General features: G+C 51.5%; 4 non-coding genes across 4 annotated transcripts; 2 read left to right on the plus strand and 2 right to left on the minus strand.

Moving 5' to 3' along the window:
* Nucleotides 1-375: 375 nt before the first annotated feature.
* On the minus strand, nucleotides 376-448 carry Trnav-aac (transfer RNA valine (anticodon AAC)). The gene has a single exon. It is a non-coding gene; the product is annotated as a tRNA-Val (tRNA).
* A 1,617-nt stretch (nucleotides 449-2,065) lies between these two features.
* Nucleotides 2,066-2,148, plus strand: Trnal-uaa (transfer RNA leucine (anticodon UAA)). The gene has a single exon. It is a non-coding gene; the product is annotated as a tRNA-Leu (tRNA).
* A 3,680-nt stretch (nucleotides 2,149-5,828) lies between these two features.
* Trnas-cga (transfer RNA serine (anticodon CGA)) lies at nucleotides 5,829-5,910 on the minus strand. Its single transcript has one exon. It is a non-coding gene; the product is annotated as a tRNA-Ser (tRNA).
* A 2,693-nt stretch (nucleotides 5,911-8,603) lies between these two features.
* Nucleotides 8,604-8,676, plus strand: Trnav-cac (transfer RNA valine (anticodon CAC)). The gene has a single exon. It is a non-coding gene; the product is annotated as a tRNA-Val (tRNA).
* The last annotated feature ends 5,105 nt before the right edge of the window (nucleotides 8,677-13,781 follow it).

A 13,781-nucleotide genomic window follows, 5' to 3' on the forward strand; every position in this document is an offset into this window, starting at 1 on the left:
CTGACTCAGCGCTCAGCTGGGCTGCAGAGGCCAGCAAGGTCAATTCAATTCAGCAGAAAGAACAGGAACTTGGTCAGAGACTTCTAATTTATCATGAAATGTCTGTAAGTTTGCTATTTTAGAAATGTGTTCCTGCGCTGATTGCGCCCCAACACCTGCACTGCCCCAAGCCCAGCTCCCCACATTTTCTCAGAGTAAGAGGCCCAGGCTTAATAATGGTGCCTGGTCTGTTTCTGTTTTCCGTGGCCCGCTGGGGACAAGCTAGGTCTCCATCCCCTCCTCCAGGTTGTTCGGGTTGCCAAGGAAAGCTGCTGTGAGAGAAGGCTGAAATGCAGAAGGGATTCACACTAAAGTCACAAAAGAGAGCTCAACTTCTGTTTCCGCCCGGTTTCGAACCGGGGACCTTTCGCGTGTTAGGCGAACGTGATAACCACTACACTACGGAAACAGCCGCCTACCTGCTCCTTTACTTCTGTATAACAGTTAAAAGCCAACCTTAACCGTAGCCCTCCGCTTACCTGTTTGTGTATTCGCGACCGGATCGCACACACCCTCCCACCTGCCCGAGCTGGGCCGGTCGGGACCCTGGCGGCGGTTCGCCCCTCGCCCAGCGGATCCCAAAGGAGACAGACCAAAGGCAGAGGCAGCGTCTGCGCAGGGCTGAGTGGCCAGAAATAGACAGTGTGAACAGAGGAGGATGTTTTGCAAGTTTCTGTTTGAGGCGGTGTCCTGAGGCGCGCGCGTCTCGTTCCTCCCCAAGGCTGCACGAGGTGCCCAGGAGCGCGCGCGTCCCTCCTTATTTACTGCAAAGGCCAAAGACACGGCTGCCCTTAACATCCACACAGTCTGCACCTCGCGGTCCTGGGTGTGCGTGGGGTGCTGCACGACCGGCGCCCGAAGGTCCGCATAACCGGGCGTGGGCGATCTCACTCCAGTAAACTGCTGCCCTTCCCCACGGTGCTGGCCCGAGTGTAAATCCCGGAGCCATCAGGACCCAGCGCGCCTGCACCCCTGCGCACGCCCAGCCTTCCGATTCTGCCGGTCCCAAGGGGGCGGGTAACAGCTCGCTTTGTGTTGCATTTTATAAATTGCTAATAATATTACATATTTAAAATACGTTTAATATTTCCTGGACTTTTTGAGGAATATCCTGTTCCTAGTCTTTCCATGTTTCCCAATGATCTCGATACTTTTCATGTTTTATTATTTATGTATTGAGATCTTGTCACTTAAGAATATTTCCAATGTCTTCCACTTTTGTCATTCCTATTTACTTTTCCACGGTGGCCTTCCTTGAACATGTCTTTGACTTAGATGGAGCAAAATATATCAGCATTTTGCTAAACTATTTGGCTTTTAAAGATTCTTTTTTTTTTTTTTTTAAAGTTACTTTCTGTGCTTTGGGTCATAAAGGTATTTTCCACACATTTTTCCATGACCCGTTTGGCTGTCACATATCGTCGTTTAAACTCTAGAAAAGTATATTTTATGATAACAGTAAGGAATCTCAGTAAGGAACATCAACAAAGCCGTTGCGCAGGTCCCGCGTGGGGCCGCCCCCTCCGCAGGGCCGGACCGAGGGCCTGAGCGCCGCCATCGAAGTCCGCGTGGATTCAGCCTCCAGGGCGGGTGCAGGGCTCCCCACGCTGACTCCGGGGCCCCTCTAGGTGACAGGCCACCCTTGGGCCGGGCATGGGCCGGGCAGGCAACAGTGTCCTTCCGGTGGGGTTGGATTCAGCCGGCAGAACCGGTTCCTGGGGTCTGGGAGTGGCCCAGGCGGCCGCACCCCGCTTCCCATTTGCTTTTTTTCGGAGTAGAGTCCGGCGGAGTGACCCTCCCCGCTGTATCCTCGGCTTTCTTGTTCTTAAAGTCATAATCTTTATTTTAATGCTGCCGCTGGGGTCGGGGTGATTCTTCCCCTAACAGGAGCATGAGTGTGGCGCAAATTAGGGGTAAACGACCCTTGTTAAAGGTGCTTTCTTTTAAGCTTTAGGTTTCACAAGCATTAACTTAAAATCCTTCAAAGATGAAAATTGTAAATAGGAAGGAGAGGAGACCAGCTGTCACCGGGATGGCCGAGTGGTTAAGGCGTTGGACTTAAGATCCAATGGACACAAGTCTGCGTGGGTTCGAGCCCCACTCCCGGTACATGTGTGTAGGCTGCTATTTTATGGGTGCACTTACTTGAGTCTAACCAGGGGACACGAATTTGGCCCAGGAAGGGGCCCTTCCGCCCTGGCCCTGCACCCTCTTTTTGGAAGGAGCCAACCGACCGCCGTCCCGCATTACACCCGACAACCTCGCATTACACCCGACAACCTGCAGCCAAACCGCCTTCAATTCTCGCCAGCCGGGAGTGTGGAGTCCTCTGCATCCTCGCCGAGCAGGGTGTTTTCCACTCCTTTTTACATTTCAGCCGTTCAGCTGGATATGTCCGAGTTTGGCTGAGGTTTAATTCACATTTTCTGAGAGTAAAGCATGCTTTCCTGGGTTTACATAACACTCATACGCACTGTTCAAGGTGTGTGCTCTAACACGTGCTCATCTTTAATTTTTCTTATTACTGAGTTTTGAGAGTTCGTCATACATTTTGGACACATATGATGGTCAGATATGTCTTTGCGAGTATATCTTCCCTTGTATGTATATTTTCATTTTCTCTGCAGAGAAGTCTTTCATTTGTTTAAGGCCTAATTTCTCAGTTTTTTGGCAGAGGGGAGCACAGTGCTAATTCCATTTTTCTTCTATATTTTCTACAAGAATGCATAAGCTCAGCTTGAGTACTTGATCCTAGAATTTCCTTCTGATCCACACTTAGACTTGAGCAGCTCACAAGATGCTGAGTGTTACTTGAAGTTTTCTCAGCCTCTTGAGGGGAGAACCCATCTTCGCCCCCCCCCGCAATGTGAATGTTACTATGTCCCACTTCTGCTTTGGTGCAACTGTTTTTCCTTCAGTTTTAGACTGTTTGGTTACCCTGCAACCTCAGCTCTCTTATGGGGTCAAGGAAAGCTATCTGTGTCTGCAATGCCTGGCTGTTTCTCTGCTAGGTGAGGAACCACACTCTTTCCAGCTTTTTGCACCCTAGGTGGGTGCTAGAGTCCCAGGGGCTTCCTAGGGACACAGGTACTGGCACCCTCCTCATGCCCACCAGGCTACCTTACTTATCCTCTGTGTGTCCAACACGACGGAAATCACAGTGTATCAAGGATAGGCCAAGGTGGTATATTAAAGGTATACCTCATGTCTCCCTATCCAAAAAATCCACTAAGAAGGAAGAAAGAAAGAGAAGAGAGAGACAGAGAGAGAGAGAGAGAGAGAGAGAGAGACAGAGACAGAGACAGAGAACAAAGGAAGAAGAGAGGAGGAGGAGAAAAAGAAAGGGAGAGAGGGAAGGAGGAAGGTGATCATAAACACAAAAGGACAAAAATGGGAAGATATGGAGTAGCAGCAACATTTTAAAAGTTAAACAGAAGAATTAGTGTGGTGTGCAAGGAAAGCTTTGCTGTAAAGTAGAGTTGGGAGGATCTGAGTAAGACTGTAATTTGCCTTCTGAAAACGGTTCCCCAAATGTGTGGAACTGGTGATGCAGCTGCGTACACATGCAGAAGACCGTTTGGATGGCTCTCCTTGAAGGCAGAAGGTCTTCTCTGCATCAGCTAAACCAGGCCACGTCCCCGCGTACGGATATGTGCAGAGCTGGCTAAGCTATTTCCTTCCCCTTCAATTGGCTCTAAGCAATGTAAATAGGGCGAGCTGAGGTACTGATGTGTAACCTTTGAAGCCAGCTGACGGTCTCCCGTTTCCTCACCCTGTGTCTCCCATAAATGGTTGAGACAGTGGGATGGCAGAGCCACGCAGCTCCAGGAATAACTGGGTTCGAGCCTCAAGATGAGAGGCTATGACTTCCCAGGGCACAAAGTTTACACATCAGAAACTGAAGCAATGAACTCCTAAACATTTAAATGCGACTGCAGTTAAATGCAGGCCCTTCTCTCTGCACACTGCAGAGGCGCTTTCTGGCCTAGCTAAGCCCATCTCACAGACTCGTGCAATTAATTCCCACCCTTCTCACCCCCACTCATCCTCCAGCCACTCCCTTCTTCATGCGTTCATAACCCTTGAGTGATGCTTTGGGTCGAGGCCTTGGTTCTGTGAATCCTCACCTGGACCAGACTCAGGATCCCTTGGCTGCCCCTAACTGTAAATATGTCTCAGTGTCTTTATTCTTGATGCGGGTTGCATTAGAGGTGATAGAGTGGAATCAGCTTGCCGGGATTCCAGTAATGTTTCAAAGGGATTACGATGATGATCTTTCCTGACCTCGAGGAGGATGGGAAAAGGAATTACAATTATTTGGATTACAGTACACCCCTGTAGGTGAGTGAGAGTGGAGCTGACAACAGAACTTGCCAATGTTACAGCGAAGGACACTTAGATGGCTTCTGATAAGGACCGATGTCCTGTAGTTCTGTAACTGTTTGAAGTCCCGTGCTGGGGACAGAAGCCTGGCGGAGCCCTGTGCATCCTCTCCAACATGCTCTGATCTCAGAATATTTCCTCACCTCCAACACGAGCTCTGCGACTGCCCCGAGACCTCCGACACTGTCTGGCTCCTGAGCTGGTCCTTCTGCACAGTTCACGGGCACAGAATCGCAGCTCGTAGCTTTTCTGTCTGGCTGCTCGGCCTGACGTTCCGCCGCGCACCGCAGAGCTCCGCTGCTCCTTCCCGTCTGCCGTCCACCGGCGTCCTGTGTCTGACTGGTTGCCTTCCCGCCTCGCCTTCCGCAGACCCCTTCTCTCAATATCTGAATTCTCTTTCAGTGGACCTTAAGAATTTCTCTTACCGTTTTTTCTATGAAGTTATGTTTCATTTTTGCTACTGTTCAGTGTTGCATGGTCAGACTGCATCACAATGTAATTATTTTGCTTTTAAATCATCAGTGGTGCCTGTTTGCGGAGCACATTCCACGTGGGCAGTGGTGCACGCACATAAAAGCGCACCCTGCCCACGCCCACATCTCTTGGTACCCTCAGCTTTTGAAAAAGACCTCGCAGCACTGACCTCTTACGTTGCTCTTTAAACTTTGGGTTTTCCTTATAAGAGAATCATTATCTACTTAAGCTTGTGTCTGATTTATTACACTTTACTATTGTTATCTCGAGGTCATTTAAAACAAGACAAAGGAAAGTTTCTGAATATCAAACAAGAGCCAAAACTTGGCAGATTGAGCGAGTCAGGACTCGAACCCAGAACCTCGTGCTGCACCGCAAGACGCATCTTTCGCGACCACCTCTGATTTTTTGGCTCCTTGGCTGCTTGGTTTCAGTAGGACACTGCCCACAGCCCAAGCTGCGCTGAGGCCAGACCTGAGGACGTCTTCAGTCTGCAGGCGGCCCCGCCCCTCGCAGCATTTATCTTCTCAGTGGCGGGTGGGCAGCAGCGGGCATCCCGCCCCGCCCCGCCCCGCGCTTCTGGGATCCCGCTCCCCGCGCCCGCCCGCGGCCTCCACCCCCGCCTCCGACCTGCACGCCCGGCGCGACCCGGGCCTCTGCTCACCGCGGGCCAAAGATCCTTCCGGGCAGTTTTCTGACTCTGAAAGCAAGGTCTCCCCCGCTGCTCGTAGCCACAGGGACCTGCCCGGGGTCCCAGGTTTGGCAAACGTTGAGACAGACGGGAGGGCGTCCTGCAGGCTAATGGACCGGCTGCTAGGATGGGAGCGGCCGGAGGGGCGGGAAGAAAGGAAGGACGCCGACCGCTCATCCTGGCCGTTGCACGTGAGTAAGGGAAATAAAAAACATGTAACAACCAGAGGAAAACAGCAAACCGCTGTGAGCAGGATTTGAACCTGCGCGGGGAGACCCCATTGGATTTCGAGTCCAACGCCTTAACCACTCGGCCATCACAGCCTGCGGACGTTGGGTAACCCATGCTCCGGGAAGACCGTGGTCCTCGCGTCCCTGAGCTCCACGCGGGGCCGTGCAGCCTCTCCCCGCCCACTCGGGGCCAGGCGGAGCAGGATGCGCTCCGCGGGCGGACGAGGGCCCCCTGCCTTTCCCCCGCGGGTCTCCTGGTTTCCTTCAGCGCGGGCGCGCGCGTGAAGCCGGCGTCCGGGGCGTCGGGGGTGCCTGGGCCCGGTTCTGCTGGAGGACAATCCGGTGGCCCCCGCGCATTGCTGGTAACGGCAGGACTGGGGACCACCTAAAAAACTGGTTTCTTAAAAGTAGTTCTTTACTCACAGGCTTATTCAATAACTCAGAAGTATTTAATTAGATAAATCAGGGCACAGCTACACAGCGCAGTACTGCGGATGGGCAGTTCAAGCAAGTGAAACGCCAGCACTCGGGAGGCTGAGGCAAGAGGACTGTTGAGAGTTCAAGACCAATCTGAGCTACAGTGAGCCCAAGGCCAGCATAGTGAGACCTTGTCTAAAAACAAACAAACAAACAAACAAACAAAAGGAAAAGCATTATGCGTGTGTGCATGACACACGCGTGCACGCATGCACAAGCAAAGTTCAGAGCCAGGGGGGTCAGAATGCAGCGCGAGAGTGTGTCGGTGTACACAGCACCTCCCCAGGTTACGTGGTCAGCTAGCTGGGGACGGTCAGCAGGAGGCCTCTGCCCGGCTTTGGAGACCTTCGGGCTGGGGCAGCGGCTGCGCGCGGTGCGGGAGGAGCCCCTCCGGGGCGCTCTCGGGGTCCGTTTCGCTGCCGCTCTCCGGGTTACCACGCGTCCACCCTACTTTGGCAAGTGCCGTCGGAAAACCGTTTTCTGGAGACCAGAGAAGGGACCAGACGGCCGCGGCCCCGCCAAGTGCTAGCCGCGGGCCCTGAGCCTGAGGGCTCTGTCACCGATGGCTTATTAAATTTCCCTGTGGCCTGACGACAACCCCAGAGCGGGCGCCCTGAGAACATTATTTTCTCGCCTTCTGGAGGCCACGGGGCGCGTGGGGCGGCAGTCCTCTCCCTTGAGATAGGAATTCCAGCTCTGCGGTTGTAGGTCCCAGGGTCCTTTGTACCCTACAGGGAAGAGCCGCTCGGGGCCTCGCTGGGTTGCTGGGGCTCTGCTCAGCAGCGGTCCTCCCTGAAGCCCGCGCGGTCGGTCACACGCGGCGCATCCGGTAGATCTGTTCTGCCGCCAGCTCTCCTCCGCCTTTGCCCCGCGGGACACTGAGAAAGTGCCGAGGTCTCTGTTTCTTCCCGGTGATCCTGACGTGGGTCTGTACAGTGATCAACCAACAGGAACCCAGAGTGGCCCTGACCCCACAGCTATAAGGCGGAATCAGGCAGTCAGCTCTGCAAGCTCAGGTCCAATGAAATCGGTCAGAGGCAACTTTTCATTCCTTCTCTTCTGTCTAGATTAAGGCTGATACATTGTGTCAACTCGAGAAGGTTAGGAGTTTGACAGAGACTCAGGAGCCAGCCAGAGAGAAAGGACATATTCTGAGTGCCGCCCCCACCGCTAGTGTGTGGCCTGCTTACAGCATAAGGGAGGAGAGCTTGCCCGGCCGCCCTTGGGTCTGGCTGCTTTTGGTGGCTGCTGCCTTGAAGTGTTGCCCCTGGGCCAGCCACCCTGCTTGAGCCAGCTGACTACGGACTGAAAGCTCCACAGTGAGCTGAGTAAACCTTTTCTTCCTTCATTTTGGGTGTCGGGTATTTTGACCCAGCAATGAGAAAAGTAACCTAGACATTCGCCTTGATAATTGACAAAGTCCTAGGATTCTGTTGGTGTGCCTCACACTTCGTATTGGACTGCGTGGGATCTCAAAAGCAGGAGATGTTAGGTCCTGGTAACAGCTGCAGAGCCCCCTGACCCAGAGGGGCACCGCAGTTATTCAGACTGGACGCGCTGACTGTCCGAGGTTTGGGTTGAGGCCCCGCTTCTACCAAGCAGCACTCGGATTCGTGATTTCTGTAATGAAGCTGAGAAGACTGATAGCTGCCACTCTCCAATCTTATTTTATTCCAGAAAAACAACACTAAGGCCGGCGGTACTAATGTTCCACAGGACCTCCTTGTGGACTCCAGCCTCTGTCCCAGTCCTACCTGCACCCTGTGTGGGGAAAGAGCGCTCTCCTAGGCATGTCTGGGTTCCTGGCGGGGCTCGGAAACGAGAGGCCGCCCAATGAGAGAAGCACACACAGTTAATAGGAGGTGTAAGCCACACGGAAGCCTTTTCACGACATAGAGACCCAAGCACAGGGAAACCCGTGTGGTTTTCACGCTAGGCTGGGAAGAGATAGGTAATTGTGAAGAAGCACACTTGGATAAAAAGGTAACGCCTAGCTGGGCGTGGTAGCGTCCGCCTGTGTGGGGGGGCTGAGGCAGGAGGATCACTGAGAGCTCCAGACCAGCTTAGGCTGCAAAGTGAACTCAAGGCCAGCCCCGACGCCCTGTCTCAAAAAGACAAAAACAAAAACAACAAAGGTGTCCTCTAGTGTAGTGAGTCTGGGAGCCTCATTTGTCAGCCTTTCCGTATTGGGACTGCCCCCGGCTGGCGGCGGGGCAAGGGCGCTCCCTGCCGATGGCCTCTGCTTAGCCCGCGGGCCTGGCTCAGCCGCAGCAACACCTTCATATGGCCCAGGCAAGTCCTGCACAACGGTTCCCGTAGTGTAGTGGTTATCACGTTCGCCTCACACGCGAAAGGTCCCCGGTTCGAAACCGGGCGGGAACAGTAGTACTTTTTTTTTAAGCGTTTGAGCAGCTCACATTTATGAGAAATTAAATCACAAATCGTGGCGCTTGTTCTCTGCTGGAAAATTGCAATTTCCTCTGATAATTCCTTTTTGCGGAGCTAGTGCTGCCTCTTCGGGTCCGCCGTCCTCTCTTGCGTCCGAGGATCTCAGACAATGCACGGCGACTGCTGCTGGCATCTGGATCTCCGGGAACCACGATGGTCCCAGCTCGTGGCGACAGCTGTGTCTCTCCGGCAAATCCCCGCGCTGGCGACCCTGTCGGCACCGCAGCCGGGACTGCGGCCCCGACGGCGGGTCTGGTGCACGAGCGGCCTGCGGTCTGCGGGGCGCCCGGATCCGTGGGGCGCACGGCGGGAGAGCGCAAGAGAGGCAGTAGAGGTGGAGCGGGGACCGGGTCACCGGCTGTTCCGGGGAGTAAAGGGCCTGGCGTTTCCCGATGGCAGCCAGGGCCTGGCGTTTCCCGATGGAGGAGGAATGGGCATCGCATCGCGGTTCCCAGTACAGAACGGTGGAGGGAATCCACAGGGCTGCTGAACAGAGCGTCCACACAGCTTTCAAACAAAGAACGCTTAGCTGCTGAGCGTGGAAATTCTTAACCCCCGAGGCCCAAAGGCATCGATTTAGGATAGTTTGATCCAATCTGCCCGAGTACGTAGGTATTAGAAAGCGAAGCGTTTGTTACGACAGGTTGATCACGTTTTGGTAGGTGTACGTATGGAATCGGGTTATATACTCCCAAGTGTTTTTTTGAAAGCATTTCTTGCTCTGCATTCTGTTCAGAAAGTTTCCTTTGTAAATGTAGAAATTGGTTGCAATATTAAGTTTAATTATGGTATGTACCGCCTCCAAAAGCCAAGCAAACCAGTTAACTTCTGTTCTTCCCTTCTGGTTTTTGGAGGCCCTATGAGGGACTCTTTCCAGGTATGCTTTTGCCTTATTGGACCATATTATCACTAGGAACTTTTCGACTACATGGACTCTGTATATCATTTTGCTTAATTGTCCAATCCCGTTTCTTATATGTTCAGTGAGTTTAGTCATTTCATGTTTAAGAACAGTCTTGTGGCAGGTGTGGTGGCATATTCGTGTAACCCCAGCACTCTGGAGACTGAGGCAGGAGAATTGTTGCAAGTTTAAGAGCAGCCTGGGCTACAAAGTGAGCCCAAGGCCAGCCTGAGTTGCATAGTGAGACTCTGTCTGAAAAAGATTTTTAAAAATGAAAAAACAACAACAAAAAAACTTTTGTGGTCAAACTTCAGTGTGCCACCATTGATATGTGAAATGATCAGTGGTAAAATCATCAGCCTTCAGAGAGAACGAACTGTGAGTGGTGAGTTCAGGTGGCCTTGTGAGAGGTATTTAAACTGGTACTGTGTGTCTTCCTGAGAGCAGGCTGTGTGCTCTCTGAATCCTTGTCAGCAGGTATGGCAAAGGATGGATTGGGAAGCTCAAATGGCAGGCACCACTTAGGGTTGCAGTCCGAGGTCATATCTTTTACCCTGCCTGCTTCTGGGAGCGTGTGTTCAGTATTCCGACTTAATGCTCTCAAATCTGTTGTTAGTTTCTAAAAGTCAACTTTTTCCTGATTTCCCAGCTTGGGCTGTTATGTGTAAGGCTATGGACAATTTCCATAGAGTCTTTTTTTTTTTTTTTTTTTGTCTTTTTTGAGATGGGGTCTCACTATGCAGTTCAGGCTGGCTTTGAGCTCACTTTGTAGCCCAGGCTGGTCTCGAACTCCCAAGGATCCTCCCACCTCAGCCGTCCAAGTGCTGGGATTACAGGCGTGAGCCACCACGCCCGGCTAATAGAGTCTTGTTTTACTAATTCTTTTTAATTTTTAGTAATTTTTTTATGTCCTCACTTTAGAGGACATTATAATGAGGGTTTGTTTGGTTTAGGCAAGGAATTTGGTTTAATTTTTGTTGTAGATTAACTTGAGCAGTTTCTCTCATTTTATGTAGAATTAGTTCTTGTCTTGGTTACTTTTCTTTCATTGCTGGGACAAAATACTGACATCCAAATTGTAGGAAGTTTAATTTAGCTCACAGTTTGTGGAGGTTTCAGCCCATAATCAGCTGGCTGCAAGACAAGGTGGTGTAGCACTTCAGGCTGGCAGAAGGCAGCAGAAGCGGGCAGAGCAGAGAGGCGGAGAACAAGCCTTCTCTCCTCCCTTGTATTGTAAGTAGGCTGCCAGCCCCTCCGGGGGCAGATGTAGCGCTCACACGGCCTCTGTGCCCTCCTCTTAGCACAGGGTAAGAGTATTTACAGAGTAAGGGTCCTGGCTCCTTGCTGAGATTCTTGGTTAAATTTCTAACTTGTCTCTTTTTTTATTTTAAAGATAGTAAAATCCAACAAAACAGAACAGAACAAAGCCAATCAAAGCAACAAAATTGGGACAGAACTTCAAAGCTGGATACTAGGAAAACAGTAGCTACCATAGTATACCTTGTTATCTTCACCATAGTTGTCCATTCCATCAGGTATAGCAAAGTCAAATCCAAACAAAACAGAATAAAACCAATGGAAACAATATCAAATAAAGCAAAACAGTCAGAATAAAGCAAAACAGTGAGAACAATACTGGATTTCAAAGACAAGACAGAACGAAATCCTCCGTATTTGCGATACTGCATACTGTCATCCTCCCAAGAGATGCTCAGAGTGCTGGGCCAGGCCTGCAAAATCAACCAGACAATACAAAAGCATTTAGTTGCTTTGTGTACCTTAGTTGCTATCAACTCAGCCTGTGCTCTGGAACAGCAGGTTGCTTATGGGGGAGGTGAGGGGCAAGGATGTGTGTTTGATTCTCAGCCCTTGCACTGGTGGGCTCAGGGGCGGCACTGACCTTCCTCTTCCTGGAAGCTGCACAGTTTGCACGCTTACCAGAAAGGCTGGCAGGTTGGCTTCTTGTTGGATCCTCCCAGTCCCACTTGGCTGATTCTCCAAGGCCCTGACTTTTGTCTCTGTAAACTTGACACAATGTATCAACCATTACTTGACACAATGTATCAACCATAACAGTTCTGGAAAGTCACTGCCTAGTACATTTCAGCCCCTGAGCAATCACCCACAGCCCATTAGGTGTGTTCTGTCACACAGGACAACTCCATCGGGATAAAATAGAGGTGTTGCTCCTCCTAGTCCTTCCGTTAATAAGGGGTTTAGTGTCATGGGGTCTGTGTGAATGATAGAGATTTGATTTCCTGTATCTATTAAGAAGTCTCCTTGATATAGAGGACTATCAGATTGTGGGGTAAGGATTCTTAAGTACATACATGGGCCTATTGTCAGCTATGTTATGTATTATTTGCATCTCTGTTTTGCATTCCTTTCTTGTAGGTTTTTCTGTTCTCCAGGGTTTTCTGGGGGTCCTCAGCATGGCCCCCGGATGGCTGTTTCTTAGCCTAAGGGATTCACTGACCAAGGAACTTGGTTTCAGTGGTTGGGGTCCCTGCTGTGAGAGTAGCTGCTGATGGTCAGCTGGCACTGGTTCAAACTCACCTGCGTGGGCGGTGCTGAGGAACAGGGCCTAGGCGGTGGGCATGCTTTCTGTTGACACTTGTTCCCAGAAGTGGTACGTTTCTACCCAGCCTGTCTCAGTAGATGCCGCTGGGTGCGAGAGAATCCCTTAGGGTCATTTCCCAGACCATGGAAGATGTTATGGATGTGCTCAGCGGCCACACGTGTGGAGCATGCATGGGCTGCTGTTTTAGTAGGGTGGTTTAGTGGCTGGCTTTTAGTGGTGGTGAATTACATTTAATCTATGCCCTTTTTTTCAAAGGGGTTTTTGGGGTGTTACTGAAAGAAATATCCTTTTTGTGCCTAGCGGTTGATTATGGAATTGTAATTGTGTAGCTGCACCAATAAAGGTCCTATCGGGACCCTCGGGTGGAATATAATCTATTTTAGAAGATGAGGGCACCCTGGCAAAGCTTTCTCGAGGCCCTGTCCATGCTGTATGTCAGCAGGGTGTGGGGTGCCATTGTGCACCGGAGATGAAATTCAGTGTGATTTCTTAAGGTCGTAGATGCTTTGTTCTGCACTGTGTCACCCGGGGGAACTCCCATCACTGCTGGGACCTGAGAAAGGGACCTTATGGAAACCCCATCACTGAGTTTGTGCAGGGCAAGTCTGTGAAGTTCGCCAGGGGTCAGCTCCTCTGCCTGCCTGGAGGAAATCCGGCATAGTCAGGCTCCAGCCAGCAGGGGGTGTCAGCTCTGTCCTCTTCAATCACCATCACTGTGGGTCATAGCTGTTCCGAAAAGGTTGTAATTTTTATCTGGTCTATTCTCTACTTTCATTTGCAGTTTGGGGGTGGCCTGTCTGCGACTATAACCTGCACCCGTTTTCCTGCTGACCAGTGGCCTCGCAAAAGCTCAGCCCCCGAGGTCATCGGAGCCCTAGGCCTTGGGCTGGTCGAGGAGTGGATTCCCAGGGACTCACCTCGGGCCAGCTGTTTTTCTTTGGCGTCTTGGTCAGCGTTGACCAGTGCTTTAGGCGGGGAGGCCTCAGACTCCTCCTTTTCCAACCCTGCAGGGCCTGGTCTCGAGAGTCTTTCTCCAGCACCTCAGGGAACTGAATTAGCACCTGTTTCTTTAGTATTTGTTTTTAATGTTTCCATTTCTCATTCTTATTTGCCACTTTCTTCTTTGTGGCAGTTTTAAAAACGTTCCTGATGGCTGCCGGGAGTTTGGTCAAATCTCTATCAAGGGGCCCAGTAATTCGCATAATCCTATAACCTGTTCCTTATAAAAATGCCACTCCCGAAGGTTAGCACTCAGTATCCCACGAGTTCCGGTTCCAGTCCACGCCCATCCCCACGAACTGACCCATCCGCCCGACTGTCTTTGGCAGTCCTTTCCATGCTTTTTAGTTTAATCCTGATGGAGCGGGCAGAGCCTGCGAGCACCCCGAGCACACGCGCTGTATGGTTCTTGGGCGCTGCCTGGGGACCACGGTAGGAAGCAGCAAGCGCGGGTGGGGGCCGGGGACCTGTGGTACCCCGACTCGCATGGGTGTGGGCCTTTCCTTCGCCTCTGCCTGTGGACCTGGCGTACAGATTGTCTACTGCTGGTGACCGAGA

This window comes from Cavia porcellus, unplaced genomic scaffold, assembly GCF_034190915.1.
Source record: "Cavia porcellus strain 051 isolate PalLab524CR breed Dunkin Hartley unplaced genomic scaffold, mCavPor4.1 scaffold_13, whole genome shotgun sequence".
NCBI classification, from domain to species: domain Eukaryota; kingdom Metazoa; phylum Chordata; class Mammalia; order Rodentia; family Caviidae; genus Cavia; species Cavia porcellus.